The sequence below is a fragment of the Pelodiscus sinensis genome, chromosome 14 (genome assembly GCF_052426305.1).
Source record: "Pelodiscus sinensis isolate ZL-2025 chromosome 14, ASM5242630v1, whole genome shotgun sequence".
Classification (NCBI taxonomy): domain Eukaryota; kingdom Metazoa; phylum Chordata; order Testudines; family Trionychidae; genus Pelodiscus; species Pelodiscus sinensis.
The window spans coordinates 3,125,665-3,142,383 of record NC_143065.1 but is presented as its reverse complement, the minus strand read 5'-3'; the positions used below and the strand labels follow the sequence as shown (position 1 = coordinate 3,142,383).

Sequence of the window (16,719 nt, the reverse complement as noted above, 5' to 3'; positions counted from 1 at the left end):
AGACACCAGTGGAGAGGAGGGGGGAGGGTCATGTCCAACTGGTTACGCTCCATCTCCAAGGAAGGCAGTTGGGCCCGTGGACAAGCCAGCCTTCTCAGTCGCTTGCTCTTTCTGTTCCTGTGCAAGGCCATATGAGCTGCTGCTATCCCTAGGTTTCTTTTTCCAGTTTTTTTTGGAAGGTTCCCATAAGTCCTGTGTCCCTCTCCTCACTTTAAGCCTGGATGATCCTCGCTTTATGCTTTTGTGTAATGTTGCTTGCCCTCTCTAGTATTGCTGGATGCTTCTTAATCCAAGGTGCCGAAATTTGTGATGCCTCCGTAAACAATTTGTGAAACATTAGGTAAGACTGGCATTATGTAAATTAATGATGAGTAGCGCTTGGTTTGAGGGGTTTTTTTTCCAATGCTTTTTCTATAGTACATTGGGTGAACTGTACCTCCTCTTTGCTAACACTGCATGTGGATCTAAGGGTTTATTTTCTGGGGAAATGCCTGCATTGCATTCTTGACAAGCATCTTGCTATCTCTGTTCACATTCTGGATTCCTCTTTTTCTCATTTTCCATTCTCAAATACTTATCTGCCTTTAGCAGCATTTGCAATCAATAAAGCAAGACAATCCTCCTGTAAATACATTTTTGCTAGTCTTTTGCTCAGAATGTTTGTCATTTTCTTAAATCTTGCACTGTTGATCTGTTAAAATAGCCCTGGGGCTTACACAAGAATTAATTGGTTTATTATTTTGTACAGAGTGTAAAGGCCTTTTAATTTCATTTAAAAGCCTTATTAAATGTAGTCTTACCCTTAAAATGTGTCCCAAATTGAAATAATTACTACTGAGAAGAATTCAGACTCCCATAGAAGTCTTTGGGAGACTAGAGGCAGGTTGTATTATAGTGATAGTTGGGATAGCTTCTGTGGGTTACACCTTTTGTAGGTTAAAGGCTGTAAGGTACAGGGGAGGGGAGGAGCAACCAATAGATAATCATTTTCTATTTTCTGTATCAATACCTTCTCTTCTGGGGAACAAGGAAATTCCCTTTTCTTTTGTTATTTCAATCATATAAATTATTTGTATTTGGGATCAAGGCCTCCTTGTGCTAGGCACTATGATTATATACAGTATTTGTTTAAATAAATCATTGTCGTCGTTTTGTGCTATTTGATAGAATAGGTTTGGCAAAATTATAGCTTAAATTCTAGCTGTGGAAAGTTGTACCATTTAGTGTCCAGACCTGTGCTTAATTGACTTTCAGTAGTTGGCTCCATTGTATGTTGATTGCCGACACCTGGATTTCTTCGTTCTTTTAAATGCTGTCCACTACTGGCCTTCTCATTTACTATTCTTGCTCTGTTGGGGATTGGAGGCAGATACTCTGTATTGCATGACTAGAGCAGCTTTTACAACTGTGGGATGGCAGACTTTCTGTTGACTGTTAGGCAGTCTGTCCTCTAGATCCTTTTTCTGTCTGTGTGTAATAAGTTTGCCAAAATACAGTTGTTTCTGCTGTGATTTTCAGCGCAGACTGTGAGGTGAAAATGAGGAGTATTCACTTCCCACTTGTCTGGGAAAGAATCTTTTATTTTGATGGGCTTGACAAAATAATATAGGCTGATGTTTGTCTGTCTCCTGGAAATATGTGGAGTCCAAGAATAGCCTACAAAGTTTAATTCATTTTCATTAAATCTTGGTGTATAACAAAAGAATGGTAGGGTTAATTAAATCAAGCCAGATAATCTAGGATATATTTTACCCCAGGGTCTTATATGATTGCACATGGTCATCATAAATATAATTTTGTTGTCTTGTATTAGGTTATGTTAATATTGATGTTGATAAGGTGATACAGTATTTTTCCACCATCTGCAATTCAAGTCTTTATAAATTTCTCGTAATCCAGTACACTCAGGCTTTCTGCATTTCAGAAAGAAGGCATAAACAAGATGAAAACCTAAACAAACTGAAATCTAATCTATCAACAAGACAGATTTACATACCTACCCTTAAGGAAGCAAATGTATATGCCCTTGTACTGTATCTTGGATAGGCTACAGACCTAACAGATCTCTGCTGGTGGCCCAGACTTTTTCTAATATACAGAAGACACAATACTTAACTTAGATTTTAAAAATGCTGAAGAAAATAATTTCATACTGTGTGGTCTTCCCTTCCACAGGGTATCCAATGAGCTTACTTAGCTGTAGCTCACTACGCTGACTTTGTTACAAATTATTCTCATGTTATTTCTTTGCCAAGTAACCTACACAGCATATGAATGCAGTATTTAAAATCCATATCTGTGTAATGTATGTTACTTAAGTAACTGCACTGTAACATTCTCATGCTTTCATAGTTACTTTTGTGTACAGTCCATTCATCTGGCAATAGTTCTGAAACTTTCATGTCCAGGCAATAGATGTTGAGTACAACTGACAATAAGAATGATCCTGTTCATGCAGTAAAGTGTTTCTGGCTCTGGCACTGTCTTTAAATACATTGATTCATGTCACTTGTCCTATTAACAATGGGACTAATCATAGAGAAATTGCTTAATGTGAGTAAAAGTCTTTTGTTCTGCGCTCTCCCCATTTTCTGTTTCTGTATGTTAATAACACTCTTTTTCCTTCTGCTGTTTGAGAGAAAGGAGGATGCAAAATGTTCACAGTATAGAAGGAAAACCTGCAGTGCCCCAAGCTATTGTATATTTTGTAAACTTATTTTTTAATGCTCTATCCTTACACAGTCTATGCAGTGCACTGACAATTTATGGTACACAATGAGAAGGAAACACTTTTTTCTATTTGTTTTAATTCATTCTAGTCTCCTCTTGTGGCATTCCACTGCCACATACTTGTAATACCTAGGGTTGCCAGATGGTTTAACAAAAAATTACTGAACACCCTCCCCCTTTTCCTCCCCCACCCCCAAAAAAACGCCGGGAAAAAATTCTGTGGGGGGCGGGGGGGGGGGGGGGGGGGAAAGGGGAGACCAAAGTTGTTGAAGGAAAAAAAAAAAAAGACTTTAAATGGACTCATTCCCTACCCTCACCAGATGTGGCAGGGGAAAATTGTCCCCGCCGGGCTTCCATCCAAAAGGAAACAGGAAATACCAGACATTTCACATGTCCGGTATTTTCTGTTTTATTTAGCAGATGGGGGTCCCGAATAACGGACAGTTCGGGCAAAAACTGAACACCTGGCAACCCTAGTAGTACCTACATTAGAGGAGAATAGTTAAAGTCCAGTTGCATTGTGGGGAATAATTCTTAGAAAATTATGTTGCTACTTTATTCATTACTGCTTTATGTATCTGAAATACAGCATGCCACTTTTTCATGATTAATAAACTAATAAACCTGATCTGGATTTGCACCTCCAGAGCTTTTCCGAGTTCTCTTTTAATTTGCAATATCAATTAATAAAATAAAATAATTTGACAGTGTTGTGTTTTTACACAGAAAATAGTTCCTTAATAAAGCTGCATTTTCTTTTATTGGTATGTTAGTTTCTATAACATGTACAATGACTGTACGATCTAGTTCCCTGTTCATGATATTGAGGACCTTCACATAAACCACTGGAGATGAATGGATTAAGTTAAATGAAAGATATTTGGTTTCTGCAACCATATCTTGTGTGTCAGAAAAATATTCTCAAGTAAATTCTCTGGGCTTTAGTGGAGTAGCTCTCTGTATGCTTAATAGGTGTTGTATGGCTCAAACCCTGTTTTATGGAATTGAGATTATGCTGCTAAACAAAGGGCGACATGCAGAGATGACTATCACTGTGTATCACATGAAATCTTTTCAAATATCAGTCTATTTTTTAATTAATAGCTTGTTTACTAAGCATTTTAAAGAATTATTTATTTTGGATATTTTAAATTGTCTTGTTTCAATTCATTTTCATACCATCTCTCCCCCCACGTCTCTCACTGGTCAACCCAGTCAAAACCTGAACAATTGGTCATTTACACCTCTGCAATAAAGGACAGCAGTCTTGTGCTTGTTTTATTGTTTTTGTTTGTTAGTATCTGAGGCATTTTAAAAACAAATGTCACTTTCACAGATCAGAGAGTCATGGTGGGTAAGGTAATATATTTTATTGGACGTACTTCTGTTGGTGAGAGAGACATACTTTTGAGCAACGCAGTTTGTCTCTCTCATCCACTGAATTTGGTCCAACCAAAGATTATTACCTCACCCCTTGTCTGTGTCTCTTATCCAGGGACATACAGAGCTGCAACAATGCTGCCTATCTTTAGAGATTAACAGAGAGTGTTGTATTTTAGGCATGTTAATAATAATCTGCTCTATGGGATTATTCTTTTTTCTTAGTGATAGAAATGTAGCCGTGTTAGTCTGGTGTAGCTGAAACAAAATACAGGACTATGTAGCACTTTAAAGACTTTAGTCTTTAAAGTGCTACATAGTCCTGTATTTTGTTTCTTTGTTCTCGTTTTACACATTTTATTTTAATGTATCCATAGTGAAAATGTCTCTTTTGCCAGATGAATGTATGAAATAAGCCAATATGTAGCATTTGGTGGGGAATTTCTATATATTGTTTCATTTTGCAGTCTTTTCCTGGGCATTTGTATTATAATATTTTCCATGGTGGTCTTGTTTAGATTTTGCATGTTGAAGTGATTTAATGCAACTGTAGTGGGAATGGGTTGCGAGGATAGATAGAATTAAATGTATGGCTATATTTTTTCTTTATTAATTGTCTCTAGTGACTTGGGACAGGGTAGAAAGGGAAAGGAAATAGCAGGGTTTTTAAATAAGCTGTTCGTATTAGCCCCTTACTATTTCCTTATGCACCATTATGCCAGATTTATATGTAGTGCATATTGGAGAAGGCTTCTAATGGGAAACCTATTAACAGAGTATACTGTGTGTATACAAATACACTAAGGAGCTGAACTAAGGAGGTAAGTATTTGTCAACCAGCCATAGTTTTACAAAACTTCCTTGAATAAATATACTGTTTTTTATCGATTCAGTTACCATTCAACTGAAGTTGCTTTAACGTGTTGATATGATAATCATGCCATGGCTCAACTTGTATGAAAAATAAAGATTTCCCCCTTAGAAAAATAGAATCTGAATCAAAACTGATAGTAGATGGCTGCCGTGAGATGCAAATGAGGGCTGTGAAACATACTATCTAGCTGTATTGCAAAATATAACTATACATTAGATCCCAAAATGGCTACAACTAGTCCTCAAGCAAAATGTGGGCATTATTGTAATAAGTGCTGTGCTTATGGTAAGAGGCCTCAACACAAAGACTTCATGGGAGAGGAAATTCCAAAACCAGGTTATATGAAGACAATGAGTTGAAATTTTGTAAAAGAAAAACGTACAAATACTGTTCATCAGGTATGTATTTTTTACAATAATTCTTGAATGAGATCTCGACTCTGTACCTAGCCATCATAGTTATTAGATCTCCATTGCTTTGCAAAAGAAGTTAGCCTCAATATCCCCAATTTACAGAGGGAAAAGAGGAGACCCAGAGAAGGAAAGTGACTGTTTCAAGATCAGCACACTGCAGAACACTGGAGGGTATACTTGCTAAAACACTTTATAACACATGCCTCAGTGTAGTATTGCACTTGTGACTGGTTGCTACCATGCCACACTGTATTGAATTGTATTTGCTATTATGATATGTTGGATTTATATATATTTATTCCTTTTGACTCCTCTTAGCTGTTTGTCGCCAGGATTCAGGGAAATACGTTGCACTTCTGCTAGCAACTGCTTCATGGAAGCTGCATGTCAGACATACTAAAGGGAGAAGAGACCCATGGAAATTGTTGAACTTAAATCTTCTGGGCTGTTGAATCGGTTTTTTATGTAAAAAGTATAGATGTACAACTTAAAGGGCTCCTCCCTTAGAAATGTGTTTTGAAATATCTAGATGTGAATCTATGCAAACGAGAAGGACCTTAAAAGGGTGCATAAAAGGAAGAGTGAACCTAGTTAAATATGTTGCAATTGTGTCTGTTCTGAGGGGTGAGGTTACAGTCTAGCTAGCCACGCTTTTCAGTGTCAGTCTGTTTGATTTTTGTGTGTTTCCTCCATCCCACCTCCCACATTGTATTCCAAAGAAGCCTTTGTTTTTACATACAGTATCACCTTGCATACACTGTTAGTTTGGGGATAACGGTTGCCAGGTAGCCCACTAAAATGCAGACTGACTTTTAACATTGAAGAAGGCAGAGCCAGTGGGAAGAATGTGCCTTCGTACCCACTGGAAGGTGAGGGAATTGTCAATCCCCTTCCCTGACAGGCAAAGAAGTTGTCTGACGTCATTGTGGGCATAGGGAAGGAAAAGAGGCCCAAGGGATGCAAGACTTATAACAACAGTTGATGGTAAAATAATTGGCTTTGCTCCCCTCTTTGGGCTGCCAGAAAACTGATCCTTGTTAGAAAAGCTGACATCAATTAAGATAAGCTCATTTTGACAAAAAAAAATTGCAAAACTATGAATTTTCTGATATTCTTAGTACTGCAAGGTAGCTGACCAGATTCTGCATCACTGGAGTCAGTGCTAGTTTTGTCATTTGTTTCCATGAGTACATGATTGAATGCATAGGATGTACACATGGAGCAGGGTGAGTAGCATGTCCTTTACTATCTAGCTGTGATGAGCTGCCACATTTGGACACTTGGTTATAGTGCAATTGGTAACTCGGAGCAGAAAGGATCAGTTCCTCGACTGTGTTAGTGTTTACACACACATACTTTATTTTGCTACTGTGAAACCATTCGTAGACTGGACCAATGAAAATTCCACATTATTTACTTGCACTGCAGTGAACAGAATGTAATTCTTCTTGTACTGAACCTCCTGCTGTGTGCAAATTATGTGAAAATTTGAACGAATCCCACCCAAAGTCTTTCCTGAAGCAGATTCCCCTATTGAAGCAAATATGATGTCCTCAGTGATACTTAATGAGGGATCTCCTGTATGCCATTTTGCTACCAGTGTACTGAAATCCAGGAAAAAGTGTTCTTTTCACAGCACCTGTACCAGCATTCCTAACTGCATGGCTGAGTTTAAACTGAGTTAATAGTACAGGCTATACGTAGTTACCATGGTTGTCAGTGGAATGATACCAAGCTCTCAAGAACAGTGAGATTCTTGCAGAAATGTCTCCATTCTATTCACTGGCACTATCATGGTAACTTTCCTGTCTTGCACATTAACTCTAACCTGCCTACGGTTTCTAGGGTTGCCAGGTGTCCGGTATTGACCCTGACAGTCTGGTATTTTCGCCTCCTGTCCAGTTAAAAAAATTCAGAAAATACTGGACACCTAAAATGTCTGGTATTTTTCTGATTTTTTTTCCAGGCCAGGAGGTGAAAAGCCCGGGTGTTTATCAGGTTCCACAGGGGAGCTGTCTGGCCTGGAACAAGAAGACAATGGCAGATGGCAGCCTGTTAGGACCAAAAAGCCTGGTTTTTTTTGTTTGTTTGGTGTTTTGTTTTTTTGCTTAATTCTCAGGGTCCTTTTTTTTTTTTTCTCAACAACTGGGCTCCCCCTCTTTTTTTTTTTTCCAACATAATTTTTTCCCCGGTGTCTTTTTTTTGGGGGGGAGGGGTGGATGTTCAATATTTTTGGTTAAACCATCTGGCAACCCTAACGGTTTCATTGTAACTCAGAGAAGAGTCAAGGTTTGGCGGGTGGCTCCAGCAACCCTGGTTTTATGCGTAACCATAGCTAGAGATGTCTAATAAAACAAAGATGAATCTGTACTGACTGGGCATGGCCAGTCATCCTGCTGCGACATGGAAGGGATTTTTTTCAGGGTAGGCAGAATTGCAGGAAGATTTGTGGGCCTTTCACTTGCCTCTTGGCAACCTGGAAGTCTTATTCCTGGGTTCATAGAGCAAAGCTGTGCAGTGGGTCAAGGTTCATCTGTGTGGACTGCAGTTGAGCAAAGGTTGAACTGAGATAGTTGGAGGGCTGCCTAGGCACTGGCATAGTATAGGGAAGGGTGAACGTCTATATTTGGTGCCGCTTTAAGGCTCTCCTCCTCTCAGTTCTACATGCAGTTGGGAAGACAAGGAGTCTGGCATCCAGGCCGTGTGTCTCAGTAGGGTGATGTGGTGAGGAGGGGTAGGTTAAATTCCCATCCACTTTAAAAATAAATATATGAAATTGTATCTGAGGCCATTGTAGCCTGCTGAATATCCACAGGGGAATGGCACTGGCAGTAGCTATGATGTGTGGTTCACCCAGATCAGTGAATGGTTTAAGTTTAAATACATGTGATCCTGCATACACAACCTGAGAACTTGTCTCTGGGTCTACATCAACTTTTAATTCTGCCATCTGAATTAGGAAGATCTACATCTACTTGCTCAGGAGCCTGGGGGGCAATGAAGCATGCTTTTTTGCAAACTGATATCAGATAACAGTGGGACCAGGTTGTTTTCTCAAGGTATTAAGATGGTTAGCTCTAAAGAAGTTGATCATCCAAGTTATATTCAGGGTTGGAACTACAGGGACAGATGGACAAAATCCCTTTTATGTCTTAAATCTACTTGTTGAAAGCAGACAGGCTATGTCTAGACTGCAAGCCTCTTTCGAAAGAGGCTCTTTCGAAAGATACTTTCGAAAGAGCGTGTCTAGACTGCACGCGGAATTTCGAAAAAGCAAGCCGCTTTTTTGAAAGAAAGCACCCAGTGAGTCTGGATGCTCTCTTTCTAAAAAGCCTGTTTGCTTTCAAGAACGCCTTCTTTTGAAAGAACACTTTCGAAAGAAGGCGTTCTTCCTCGTGGAATTAGGTTTACCACTGTCGAAAGAAAAGCCGCATTCTTTCGATTTAATTTCGAAAGAATGCGGCTGCAGTCTAGACGCAGGTGAAGTTTTTTCGAAAAAAGGCTACTTTTTTCGAAAAACCCTCTGAGTCTGGACACAACCACAGGGAAAAGTTTTTCTATTTTGCATAGAGCACAGTCATTTTTAAGATGTGACACGTAACATTATCCCACACCCCCTTAGTCTGTGGAACAGAAGAATGGACCAGCAAAAACACCCAAATGCAGAAATCCAGATAAGGAAATAGATTTCCCCTTCTCTTTCATATTCAATCCTACTTTACAATAAAACAATAAGGGGACAAATCAGTGTGGACCAGTGAGGGCAGAATCTGTCCTATGTGATAAGGGACATTTTGAGACTGTCTGAATGTAATGAATATAAAAGGAAGCTGAACTGACTGAATATTAAAGCAGCTGTAGTGACTAATAGGTGTGAGTAGGTTGTAGCTGAGTGACATCTCATCGTCTAATCATCACATTTTCCACTTAAAAGTATCTCAGCAAAACAGGAAAAATCATTTAATTTTTTTTGGGAGAGGGTTCTGCAGATACCTAGCAGATTGAGTAATTATTTTTCAAGAAAAAACCTTAGATTACACTTAGATTATATATTTTTCTGTTTCGTGGAAAGGTTATTTTGAAAGTATTGTGCTGTATGTTGAAAAATATTCATTTCCTGGCCCCCTCCAACTCATACTGAAAATTTCCCCGGTCGTGTTTCTCTTCCTTAATGTCCTCTCTTCTACAGAGGTCAGATTGCTCTGCTAGCATTTCACGATACACAGCTGATCAGTCAGCTAAGCAGAGGCTTCAGTGTGTTTCAAAATCTCTGCTTCTGAGTCTGTTCATCCCTTGTCCCACTCACCCTGCCATCTCCGAAAAGGTACCAGGAAGATGCGCAGAGGGGCTGGTTACATGCAGACAGCTGAATGTACATTCTGTCATAGAATGCTGAGCTTGTAAACCTCCTTTTTTTTTTTTGTCTGAAATATTCAGTTATAAGCTGTTGGTCAAGTGGGAACAAAGGTTCTGTGACCCTTTAAAACAACAGAAGGTTCCCAGTGTTCCCAGAGAAATCTCAGATAGTGCCAGGTGGATGTTGTTACATTAGCAGGAGCATGGCCATGTGCTTCATTTAGCAAAGTGCTATTTCAGTGCAGCTTTGTCTCTGGGGGGACTGTAAAATCAATAGGAGACCTTGATTTATGCCAGGAATTTTCAGAGATGGCTCCATGATGCTGGTAATCCATCTTCATGTCCTGTGCTAACCCTGAAAGATCCCTTCATGCTCATGATCGGGAGCTTTGTCGTATGGTCGGGTACTCTTTGTCAGTGGTGGGGTGCTGCTTTGGTTGGGGTTTTTGTATAGAGGGTATTTTAGCATCATGCAATGTGGTCATTTTAAACTGCTCGTTTATTATTTTTGAAGATGGAACGGTATGTGGGGAAACTGATCAAGTACTGGAATGATGCCTCGCAATGAAACTGGAGCCAAACTTTTGCTGTCAAATCAAGTCAAACTATAGTTTGCAAAGTCGGAACGAGGTCAAAGACTAATTTCCATTGTTTTTGTTTTATGTTCCATTAACATAGTGTCACCTGAGTTCAGACAGCATCAGTACACTAATTTCCCTTCCTCTGCTGATGTGTGCAGTTCTGTAGCAAAAAATATCTTCCTTAAAGTGTGTGTGTACTCATGCATGCATATGCAGACACTGTGTGAGCACATGGACATATGCAAATGTCCTCTGTTAATTGTTCTAGCAGCTAAAAAACCTCCAGGAAAAATCTCTCTCTTCATGTTGCAGTCTTCTGTCAATATCTGAACTTTTTGCAGTTACATAAAAATTCAAAACAAGGCTTTTTAAAAAATTAATAAAACACTGCAGTTCTTTTTACTATGAAAAAGTAAAATGTCTGGCATTGTATGTATATGGCTATATGCTATAGTACAATTGGTGCCACAGGACTCCTCATTGTTTTTGCGGATACAGACTAACACTGCTACCTCCCTAATGCTATAATTTGGTTGGTACTGTTGAGAAAAAATGTATTTTTTCCTCTGCTAGATAAAGCTAAATTACCGTAGGTGAACTGGAATTATTATAATAAGACAATATGTATTCAGCTTGAGACACTTTCTTCTGACATTTCCTTAGTATTTCCATCTCAGAAGGGCTATGTTTACACTGCCCCTCTCTTGTGGAAAAACATATGCAAATGAGGCTAAGCATGGAATATTGCCGTGGCTCGTTTGCATAATTAATGAGGCTCCATTTTTGCACAAGAGGCTTTTGTGCAAAAAGGAGCTGTCTACATGGCTCCTTTTTGCACAAAAAACTCCTCTTGCGCAAGAGCCGTTCTTCCGGATAAAAACACAGAAGAATGGCTTATGTGCACAGGTGGCTTCCTGATCCACAGGACCTCGGTTTTATCTGGATACAACTTCAGCTTATTTGACCTCATCCAGTCCATTGACTGGCATCCAGTGTTGCAGAGAAACAGAGTTCTGTCACACCGACCTCTAAATCAGTGGTTCCCAACCTTTTCTATGCTGTGGACCGGCAAACCCATTCACAAACTTTTGGCCATTCGGTAACATCCCCTTGCTCTCCACTGCCTAACACCCTTTGACCCCCATCCCCACAGTCCATGCCAACATCTCTTGCCCTGTGACCCCACCATGCCCTCAGTTAAAACTCCTTTGCCCCCACCCCACCCCCACACTCCCCAGAGCGAGGCTGCCCCTGCTATGGAGCGTGACCGTGGCCCTCCTCCTTTGCACCCCCGCCCTCCCCAAGTGCTTCTTCCACCCCCATAGGTAGAGGTGGGAGCATGAGCCACAGCTGGCTGCCATTATTGAGGGGGAGGAGGGAAGCTACTCCTGCTGCCACCTCAGCGCTGCTGCCTGCAAAAGTAGCCATGCAGGTGGGGGAAAAGCTCTAGGGAGGCACCTCCTGCTCCGCTTCCTCCTGCCGTCACCTCAGCCCCAGCGCCGCTGATGGCAAAAGCAGCTGCACAGGCGGGGGGAGTGGCCATTGGTGGCACGCACGCTCCCTCCTCCTTTGCGCCCCCCCCCGCAGCACGTGGGGTGGAGGGGGGGGGGGGAGAGGCGGCTCCTGCCACTGCCTCAGCCACCAAGGCTGCCACGAACAGCTGGCTTGAACTCCAACAGGCACTGTGGCCTTGCAGCCAGTGGTTGGTGGACGGGCACCGGCCCGCAGACTGGCGATTGGGCACCGCTGCTCTGAATCTCCTTACTACCTCTCCCAGCGGTTTCATGTAGATGTTAAACAGCACAGGGGACAAAACTGAACCTTGTGGGACCCCGTAGCACAGTTACTATGGGATGGAGCAGCAGCCCCCTCGCTCCGCCTTCTGAAAGTGTCCAGACAGGTAAGACCAGAACCATCTCAGAACAGTGCCTCTTGTACCCATCTCCTCCATGTGCTCCAGAAGGCTACCATGGTTGATGGTATTGAAAGCCGCTGAGAGGTCCAAGAGAATCAATAGGGACACACTCCCCTTGTCTGTCTCCTGGCATAGGTCGTCTACCAGGGCGAGTAAGGCGGTTTTTGTTCCAAAACCAAGCCTGAAGCTAGACTGAAATGGATCTAGATAATCCACCATTTAATTGTTTGTGTGATCAGGTTGTATATGAATAAGGACTTGAGGTTTTAGAAAGTGAGTTTTTCAAATATCATCTACTAAGCGAATTAAAATTATTTTAACATATGCATTGATTCATTTGTCAATTCTCCATTGTCTACAAGAACAGTACTTGAATATAATTTACCTGTAATGGTGGTGATTTGAGAGAAGAGAATATAAAGAGCCACACACAGAATGAAGTGTTTTCCCTTCAGCTGTATAGTATCACACATCTTTGATACTTGGATAAAGAGTTAATAGTAACAGTAGCAAAACCCAGTAATGCAATGTTCAGTTTCACATTCAGTTGTTTTCAAAATAGCCATTAAAAGTTGGCATCTGAGTTTACTGATAATATTTAATTATTTGTTGGAGTGTTTTAATTTCTACTTTTCCAGCTGCAACAGGAGACTTTTTTAAGATGTGTAGGAACATCTTGTAATTAGTGGTACAAAGGAAAAGAGGATTACATGTCTTGATTCTTCTTGTTTGAAAATTCTGCATCATTTTTTCCCCTCTAGAATTTAAGCATTTAATGAAAGTAGTTTTGCAAAGTGAGCTTTTCATATAATAGTCAATAGTCAGACAGCTCAAGTGTAAAAGTTAATAAAATCCCATTTTCTTTTCAATAAATGGGATGCAGTGAAAATATTCCCTCTAAAGTTAAACAGAAGTGTGACTAGTTATACTGTGTTCTTATCTCTGTGAAAATACAATTAAAAGCTTTCTCCCAAAACATTTTCCTGCTGTATAAATGCTTGTACTTTAAGTTTCACACAGGTGTATAGTTTTCCATGTAGCCCCGCCTCTGTTTTTAGGGATTGATTCAAATCTCTGCCTTTTCCACCTTGTAAAAAAACAAGCATGCAATTTTAAATTTGGATCTCTCCATGTCAAGAAAATCAAGAATTTTGTATTTTTATTAATTTATTTTAAAGATTTTCCCTGAAAAATATATAAAAATGCAAGTTATTTGACTTAAATCCTTTTGTTTATGGATTTGCAAATATTTTTAACTGAAAGCTGTTTCTGTCCATACAGCACAGCAGAGCTGTAGTAGCCTGTGAAGTGGCAGGTATTTCTGTAGCAATGTGTCTCTTCCCTTAAGTGCCCTTTAATTGATTGAAGGAAAGGCAACTGTTCCAATACTTTTTGTGTTATCTAGTTTACAGGGTAGACCAGATTGCAACCATTTCTGCAGCTTCTGAGAGCCAGATGCTAAGCAATGTGAGAACAGACAACTGAAAATAGTGTTGCTGTTGGAAACAATAAGAAAAGTGAGTGTTCGTGGCTACTCTTCCCCATACTCCATTTCTGGGATGTGTTAGTGAATATAGTGAGTGAGTGTGCAGGATTTGAAGAGACTTTTCCACCTGTATGTTTCAGGGTTCGAGGCAGGAAAGGTTTTTCGGTGACTGAAGAAGCTGCAGAGGCAGGGGCCCGAGGTTCTGTGTTTAATTCTGCTACTGGGTTGCTGTGTTACCTCAAGTAAGTCCATTTAAGTTATGTGCCTCAATTTACCCATATTGGAATGGACTTAATATCTATTGGGTGGAGGGTGGGGAGCTCCACTAACTGTAAAGTGTTGGTGCAGTCCTTTGGTGAAAGGACAAATAGTCTCCCTCATGCTAACGCTGAGTTAGCAGGCATAATACAAGGGGGTCACACTGGAGGGAAGGACTCCTTCCCCAAGCCAGAGAGTGGCATGACAACAGCCCTGATGCCACAGTTATTTCTGAACTTTGCTCTCATTCATGATTCACTGGCTTCACAGTTATTCCACCCCATCCCCTATCTTGTCCTTGCCTCCCACCCCACTCTGCAAAGTGCATGGGTAATATGGACAGGTGGAACCGAACCCGGCTCCTCAGTAGCTTAGTGTGTGAGCCCTGCAGTTTGATGGTTAGTGCATAAGCCCTGCAGCTCAATGGCTATTAGCAAGGATGGGTAAGAATGGTGTCCCTAGCAATAGTTTCTCTGGAGGCGGGTGACGGGAGGGATCACGTGAGGATTACCTGTTGTGTTCCCTCCCTCTGGGACCTCTGGTTGGCTACTGTTGACAGACAAGATACTGGTCTAGATGGACCTTTGGTCTGACCCGTTCTTATGAGCTAAAAGCCAAATGGTTCTCAGCTTAGGCTATAGAGGAGACTCCTTCTTTCTCTCTGTAAGTGGTCACTACATGGGACAGTGAACCACAGCCAGTATGTGTGTGGGTTACACCCCTGTGTGCAGAAACCATGGCAGCTGCACTGTGTCTGGGGATCTTTGTGAACGTGGAGATGGAGTTGAAATTGCTCTCATATATGGGAGCAAAGTACTGAGAGCTAGCTAATGAACTCACTGCTCCATATGGTATTCTTTTTTACAAAGCTACCTCAGCACTGGTATTTGAACTTAAGTACAGCGTGTACTGTCTGGCAAGGTCCCAGGGCTGTGGATTTGTCTCCAGGCCTGGTTCTGAACTTGCCTGGGTTTGCCAGAATTTCAGAGCAAACTGCAAGGCCAAATTATTTCACTTGGTCTTTGAAGTAGGATTAAAGTATAGGCCAATGTCTGGGAGTGCTAGTATTTTTGTCTGGGAGTGCTAGTATTTTAGTATGTTACCCAGTTAGGTGGAAAGCATGAGTTGATTATATTGTGGTTTGATTTTATAATTTAAAACAATTGACAGAGTATACTTGGAGCAGTGATTCCCAAACTTGTTTGATTGCCCCTCTTCTTTGGTGCTGTAGTATTTTCTGCCTCTTCTTCCACACAAGAGCATACACGATTGTAATAGAAATCAACATCCAACTCTTACTAAATGCTAAAAGAAGTAAGGTATCGATGCAGAGTCAGTAGTCCACTGTCATCAGAGTAAAAGCAAAACTGATATGTTGGTTGATGATTACACTGCATAGTAGCAAATGGTTTAACATACAGATGGCAATGACTTTGCGTAATGCTATGCAAGCTTAACAGAAATCTGTCAGAATGCTCTGCATCATGTAGGGCAGGGGTGGGCAGTAAGGGTGTGTCTAGACTACCTAGTTTTGTCCACAAAAGTGGACTTTTGTCGATAAAACTATACCAGCGTCTACACTACCGCTGAGTTCTGTCGACATAACGTTGACAGAACTCAGCAGTTTTGTCGACGCTGGTATACCTCATTTTACGAGGCATAACACCTTCTGTCGACAGAACTCTGTCGACAGAAGGTGTTATTGCCTGTAACATTGCGTCCAGACTACGGAGTTCTGTCGACAAAGCAGCTTGCTTTGTCGACAGAACTCAATGTGTCTGGATGCTCTTTGTCGACGGAAGTTTTGTCGACAGTATCTGTCGACGGAAGTTTTGTCGACAAAACGCGGTAGTCTAGACGTACCCATAGTGACCTGTGGGCCAGATGCAGTACAGCCACTGGTAGCTCACATTAGTCAGAGGTCGCCATTCCCAGCCAATGGGAGCTGCGAGAAGCAGCGTGGATTGGGACGTTGCTTCCTGTAGCTTCTATTGGCTGGGAATGGCGATCCATGGCAAATGGGAGCTATGTGCGGCTGTACCCACGGATGTGCAGGTAAACAAAACATCTGTTGGCTGGACAGGGGCTAATTCTGGTGAATTATGTCTGGCCCGTGGTATGCTGATTGCCCACCCCGATCTAGGGTCAGTGCACAGGACCTAATATATCTGGAGGACCTGATATGTCTCGAGGAATTATCTTTGTGAGATATTCATTGCTGTGGACAAAATGTGTGGAGTACATTTCCCCCTAAATCTTCTCACACCTCTTCCCCTCAATACATTCCATTCCCTCCCCATAGGGCCTCTCCCTCTCCTCCAATTTGAGAACCTCTGACTTAGGCTATGTCTAGACTGCAAGCCTCTTTCGAAAGAGAGCGTCTAGACTGCACGGAGAAATTTCGAAAAAGCGGCTTGCTTTTTCGAAAGAAAGCATCCAGTGAGTCTGGATGCTCTCTTTCGAAGAAGCCCTATTTACATTGAAGAACGCCTTCTTTCGAAAGAGGAACTTTCGAAAGAAGGCGTTCTTCCTCGTAAATTGAGGTTTACCGCCATCGAAAGAAAAGCCGCGTTCTTTCGAATTAATTTTGAAAGAACGCGGCTTGAGTCTGGACGCAGGGGAAGTTTTTTCGGAAAAAGGCTACTTTTCCCGAAAAAACCCCTGAGTCTGGACACAGCCTTAGAGCCTGTGAATGGGCATATATGATTCTAAATCAAAATAAATAA

At 41.2% G+C, this 16,719-nt stretch overlaps 1 protein-coding gene across 4 annotated transcripts in view; it reads left to right on the top strand.

Moving 5' to 3' along the window:
* The window catches only part of OTUD7A (OTU deubiquitinase 7A), a 227,748-nt gene that overhangs the window by 46,197 nt on the left and 164,832 nt on the right, over positions 1 to 16,719 (top strand). For 3 of the 4 annotated variants that reach the window (XM_089781887.1, XM_075897700.2, XM_075897704.2), the window contains 2 exons: positions 13,655 to 13,766; positions 13,876 to 13,977. The exons of the other annotated variant lie outside the window; for it this stretch is intronic. The gene's annotated coding sequence lies outside the window, so the exon portion shown is untranslated. The remainder of the gene's footprint in view (positions 1 to 13,654; positions 13,767 to 13,875; positions 13,978 to 16,719) is intronic. 4 annotated transcript variants of the gene reach the window in all.